Raw genomic sequence first — 6,000 nt, 5'->3', positions numbered from 1 at the left:
AGTTCTTCTAGGACAACCCTGAGACTAAGAAGGAGGCAGATGACAGGCAGTTCCGCCCCCTAAACTTGTAAGCAGAGTCACTTAAATAATGCAAATGGAGTCTAGAGAGAAAAGAAACGGACGATACGTTACAGAGTGAACTGAACAAATACAGTTTGCACATCCTGCTTCTCCCAGGACAATACCCTCCCTGCAAAAAAGGCTTGCCAGAGTGTCTCCATAATCCTGAAACCAGCACCAATTCACTGTGGAAGGATGTGTGGATCCAGAATTGGCCTCCACTGTCACTTCCAGACACACCGTTAAGACTGTGTTCATGGAAGACCATCTTACTTGGCTACGAGTGATTGCCAGAGAAGAAAGAAGATGATTTATTACATGCCTTGCCACAGTGCTGTTTTTCTAGAAAAAGAGGTGGTGGAACTCACTATGAACACCTCCCTTGTTCTCTTATGATGGCAATGGCATACACCTGAGAGGTACCAGAGATGAGTTCCAGAGAGTTCTGGCTGGAAAAAAAGTCCTGCCTTGCTAGTCTGCTGTTCTAAGATAAACGCTCATCAAAAATCATCTGTACAGTACTTAAGGCCCTTAGATGGTACATATGAAATAATGTCCAAAAATGTTTCCCGCTGCTTCCTGCTGCTATCTCGGATTGTTAGATATCCCGTAGACTGTCCCCAGGACAGGTGAGGCTGCTGATCCATTATTTTTGAGGTTGCTGATCCCTTATTTTCAAATCTGAAAGTTGAGAGCTATGATGCAGCCCCTTCCAAGCATGTCTACTCCAAATCCTATTGAGTTCAGTTGTGCTTACTTCCAGGTAAGTGGGTAAAGAATCACATGAAGCTACATGTGAAGAACCAAATATGGATATGGGTGATCAGTGATTTCCCCCAGTGTTTTTGTAAGAAAAATGAAAATGCAGAAACACCCATTTCAAACTTGCCTGTGTAGATTTATTTTAATGACTATGTCCATTTCAGACTTAAGCATTCTTTAAAATATGTATTTGCCGCTCTTCTTATTAAATCTGAACTGCTAGGCATGGCATATAGCAATGAGAGAAGCAATTTCCAAATCTTCTGGAGGGAAAAGCCATATAAATGGAAGGGATTGGCGTTATGAAGTATTAACGGGATGTTAAATTGCTGCATATCATATTTGCAATGGGCAGTTTACAATCTGTTCATCCTGATGGATTTAGCACTAGGGAGTCTGAAGCCCTGGCTCGGCAATTTCTGTCTGCTGTTGGTAATTTATGGTGAAACTGTACCCACAAATAATGTGTTAGCACAGAATGAATTTGGGACCCAGCTCTGCCCAAACAGCTCCATTATGTTCTCAGGGGCAGTAATGAATGGGAAGTAAGGAAAAGTTGCCGTAGAGATAATGAATCTGAATACTAATGGCTTGTGCTTGCGCAAAAAATAGGATTGCAATTTATCAGGCATTACCAAATCCATTCGGTGCCTCAAATGAGGTTTTTTTTAGAGGAAAAAGATGCCATCATTTGAGAGCAAGTTAGGTTTAGTTTTGCATTTTACTGTAACCCTTTAATGACCTGCGTGCAAAAACTCAAAATGGAAACACTGTGCCTCTGGTCTCCAGATCCGCACATACATTTTGAAACTGCCTGCCTGCTTATGATCCACCAGAGAATCTATTGTCTAATAGAATGGAGGTGGGAGTGCTGTTCTTTCCCCTCAAAGAGATGACCAGGGTAATAAACAATGTAAGTCCCAACTCAGTCCTCAAGGATCACCCTCTTGCAGACAGTGCAACTCACTTTGTGCTGGATGCCAAATCCAAGTCATAGTGAACGTATATTATTTCTTCCCCTGGTATGGAGGAATCTGCTTTATACCAGTTAGATCTTGGGTCCATTTTGCCCCGTATATTGTCTACAATGACTAGCAAGAGCAGCTTTCCAGGCTTTCAGACAGGACTCTCCCATCTCTACCTAGAGATGGCAAGAATTGAATCCAGGCCATTTTGCATGCACAGCAAGAGCTGTATCACCTCTACAAATGCAAATCATTTTGACATTGATGCATAAGTGATGGAGAGAGGACCTATACATTGCAGGAACCAAGCACAGAAACACCAAAGACTGAGTCAGACCGTTGGTTCATGTAGCTCAACCTTACACCAGGGCTATCTTTAAAGCTCCATTATCAATTCATTCACTTCATTCATCCAGTTACCCTGGCGCTCTGGCAGATGTCATATTTGCTCCTGATCTGGAAAACTTCCTGCAGTTATGCTCATTCCTCTGCATCTCTGCACCACTGTTTTCAGCCCTATGTGGAGATTGCAGACTTTTAATCTGGGATCTTCTCCAGACAAAGCATAGGCTCTACCATTGTGTAACAGCCGTCTCAGAAAACTACCTCTGCAGTTTTAAAAATGATCAATCAGAATACACCAGTGAGAAAACAGGGCTGGCTCACATATGCATTGCTTGATTTCCCACCTAATTTTTATTCCTTTCAAAGTTTAATTTGCAAACGGATAACAGGTAAGAGATGAGAAGTTGAAAAAAGAAGTAGCATCTATCTATCTCATAAAATAAATGGGGAAAATAAAATTGAGAATAAAACATATAATTACTAATTACATAAAAAGCAGTAACATTGACTACTGTCATTGGGAAGATTATCTTTCTGCTTAACACAGCTTTTGCAAAACTGGAGAAGAATTGGTTTCTTCTCACTTGATTGCTTAGAACTTGATGATTGGCAGTTAGGCGTGAACCCTTTACATGTACTGCTTTTGAAGTGACATTGGGTGATAGGAAAAGTTTGTATGAAGTGTTTGACCTGCAATGGCCCAATTACACATGCAAGCCATTACTCTCGTGTCACAGCCACACTTTTAAAGCACTATTATGCCACTTTAAACAGCTATGGTTTGCCCCAAAGAATCCTGTGAACTGTAGGTTTTTTGGGGTGCTGAGAGTTAAGAAATCACTATTCACCTCAGATCACAAAACGAGTTAACAACCCCCCCTTTCCAGAGACCGAGAATTGTAGAGAGGAATAGGGGTTTCCTACCAGCTGCCACCACCCCTTTAAAAAAAACCTACAGTTCCCAATATTCTTTGGGGGAATCCATGACAGTAAAAATGGTAAGATAATGCTTTAAATATATGGTGCAGATGAGGCCTGTGTTGCAGTTATCATGAGATGAACATGTGTGTTTGAATTAGCTCTGTGACATTTCTGAATAATGCAATATACCGGTAAGTGGTTTTAAGAGGACCAAACAGAGTAAATTAATGTTCATTTCAATGATCCAATGGCTGTGGCCCAATACAATATCATACCTATTTTGCATTTCCAGATATACGTTCTTTTCTCATTAAAACTGCTTCACTTAAATTACTTTTTATTCAACCAGGGCATATTCCTTCAAAGCCTACAAATATGCTTCAGCACCGATATTTCCTTGCAAGACTCATGAAAAAAGAGGTACACACTGAATTTGAATTGGAATATGTCTATAATTTCCCATGGCTGAAGGCTACAGTATAAGGTTGATTTTGCCACTAGTCAAAAGTTGAAAGTGTAAACACCTCAGTGGCTTCTGTAATTTCTAGAGTTAAGAAGCTGATGCTTGAGATCTGGAGGAATGGCTTCTGTAATTTCTAGAGTTAAGAAGCTGATGCTTGAGATCTGGAGGAATTTTTCCCCTATAATATGTTTCAGGAATTCTTTTCGAAAGGAAAAAAATATGATCACAAATAAAATTGGGAGGAAAAATTAAATGTGATTTACTATTACGTTAGGCTCTTCTATGTTTTCTTCCAGGGGTGCCATCTTGAATAAAATATTGTGGGGGCCCAGGTAAGCCCCATCCCACATAATCAATCACATGATGCAGTACACACGCACTATGCGAATGGGAATGCCCATCAACTTTGTGGGGGCCTGGTCCCCTCAAATATTTTATTGTGGGGGCCGAAGCTCCCACGGCCTCTAGGAGTTGGCTCCTATGTTTTCTTCAGTTCTCATGTTTTTTCTATCTGGGTGCACTAAACATTCCTTTTTATCGTAAAAATAAAAGGCAGATGATTAATATTGCCAAGTGAGGATGCAGAACAGAATCTATATTATGCCTCTGCCTTCAGGATGACTAGACATGTATAGAAACTTAAAGTGAGAGCATTTGTCATTGAGACAGCTACCAAATCAATTATCAGGAACTGATGAATGAAACCCCAAGAACCTATCCTTAAAGCAGTGGGTCGCAAACATTTTTCCTCTGGGCCACACTTTCAGAATAAAAATTTCCTCACGCCACTCCTTTAAAAAGAAGAAGAAAGAAACAACTCCTAGCAGTGCTTGGTTTATAACATACAACACAACTACAGTGGTACCTCTGGTTGGGAACGGAATCCGTTCTGGAGGTCCAGCCATATCCCAAAGTTTTCGCAAAGGGAGAGACTGCTTCTGCACATGCGCAAGCAGTGAAACACTTCCGGGTTTGCCACTTTCGCAACCCGAAGTTTATATTACCCAAGGGTAACATTACCCGAGGTTCCACTGTACTTTATTATATGATCATGGGGCATCCAGAGCTTATAATGTGGATACATAAGAACATGAATCATTCCCAAAATATAATTGTAAAAGTGTACCTTATGTATGTATATAAACTCAATGAGAGGTATGAGCTTGCTTTTGCGGGGTAATCTCATTTATATTAGGTCTAATCTGAGCCAATCAAACCCATCTCCTCATCAATACAAAGAAACCTTTCTCTTTTCTGATCTTTCATATTTGTCAGAGTTGAAGATCCCTCTTCACAACAATATGTCTGAAATATACTCAGTTGCGTTGTGATTTCATGCTCTTTATTGCAGCTCTTAAAACAGTGGATGAATTTCCCCTCTGGCTTTATATACATTATTTACACAATGGGTCCCATCTGACTGGCTGATTCTGCTTCCCTCCTGGAGCCTGATTGGGCTGCTCCTGCAGGCCAATCAGTTCTTGCATTCTAGGATTCTACCTGCCTAATAGGCTGATTAACTTCCTCCTCGGGCCTGATTGGGCTGCTCCTGCAGGCCAATCGGGTTGTTGCATTCTAGGATCCTACCTGCCTATTGTTCTAGGATCCAAGCTTAGTACATAACAATGTCTGTAGAGCATATACTGTAGAAGAATAGCCAATGCTCTTGAAGAGAAGCATGGATGCTGTTTCTGGTTGTATATCCATACTACACTGAAATGTTTAAATGTTTCTTTGATTGCTCTTGAATCTTCCTGCCATGTTTGCCATCCTCTCTTGCCATACCCTTTGAGCACTGCTGGCTGAAAGCAACATGCTAATTTCCCATTCTAAATTGCTGGTTCTTTACCTTATCAATAGCATCTAAACTGGACCGCATTCAGCCAGTATTGGGAAAGGAGCACAAAAAAGATTCATAGTCTGAAGAGGAACTGAATCCTGGCTTCCTGCTAGAGAACCAACCACTTTAACAAGTTGGGAGCATAGCTAAAGAGGTAAGGGAAATGAAGGATTATGATAGCAAGGAAGACTAGGCGAAGCCCTTAATCCAGTGAAATCCCTTAGAAATCAATGGTGGAGGTTAGCTGCAACTATGTTCTGTCTACACACTATACATTTAAAGCACCTTTCCCCAAAGAATGCTGGGAACTGTAGTTTTTGTGCTTTGAATGTGTACACAGCCTAACGTTCTCAGGATTGGGGCCACTTTTCGTGAAATTATACCACTGGTACATCCACCCCTTTACTCTGGGTTTATTTCCTTTGTACAACCAGCTATCTTGAAGCTGCAATCAGTAATAGCTCAGTCGGTAGAGCATGAGATTCTTAATCTCAAGGTCATGGGTTTGAGCCCCATGTTGGGCAAAACGATTCCTGCATTGCAGGGAGTTAGACTAGATGACCCTTGTGGTCCCTTCCAAATCTACAATTCTTGCAACACTATTGCTTGTGAACCAAACTAAGACAAAGGATTTTCAGCACATG

General features: G+C 41.0%; 1 long non-coding RNA gene across 3 annotated transcripts in view; it reads left to right on the top strand.

Moving 5' to 3' along the window:
- The first annotated feature begins 424 nt into the window (after positions 1-424).
- Positions 425-6,000, top strand: part of LOC309377444 — a 37,999-nt gene continuing 32,423 nt past the window's right edge. For all 3 annotated transcript variants that reach the window (XR_014171576.1, XR_014171577.1, XR_014171578.1), the window contains exons 1-2: positions 425-598; positions 3,403-3,473. This is a non-coding gene — a long non-coding RNA (uncharacterized lncRNA). The remainder of the gene's footprint in view (positions 599-3,402; positions 3,474-6,000) is intronic.

This window comes from Podarcis melisellensis (genome assembly GCF_964234715.1).
Source record: "Podarcis melisellensis genome assembly, chromosome: 9".
NCBI lineage: Eukaryota > Metazoa > Chordata > Lepidosauria > Squamata > Lacertidae > Podarcis > Podarcis melisellensis.
The sequence above is the reverse complement of the archived record's forward strand: the minus strand, read 5'-3'. Positions and strand labels throughout refer to the sequence as shown.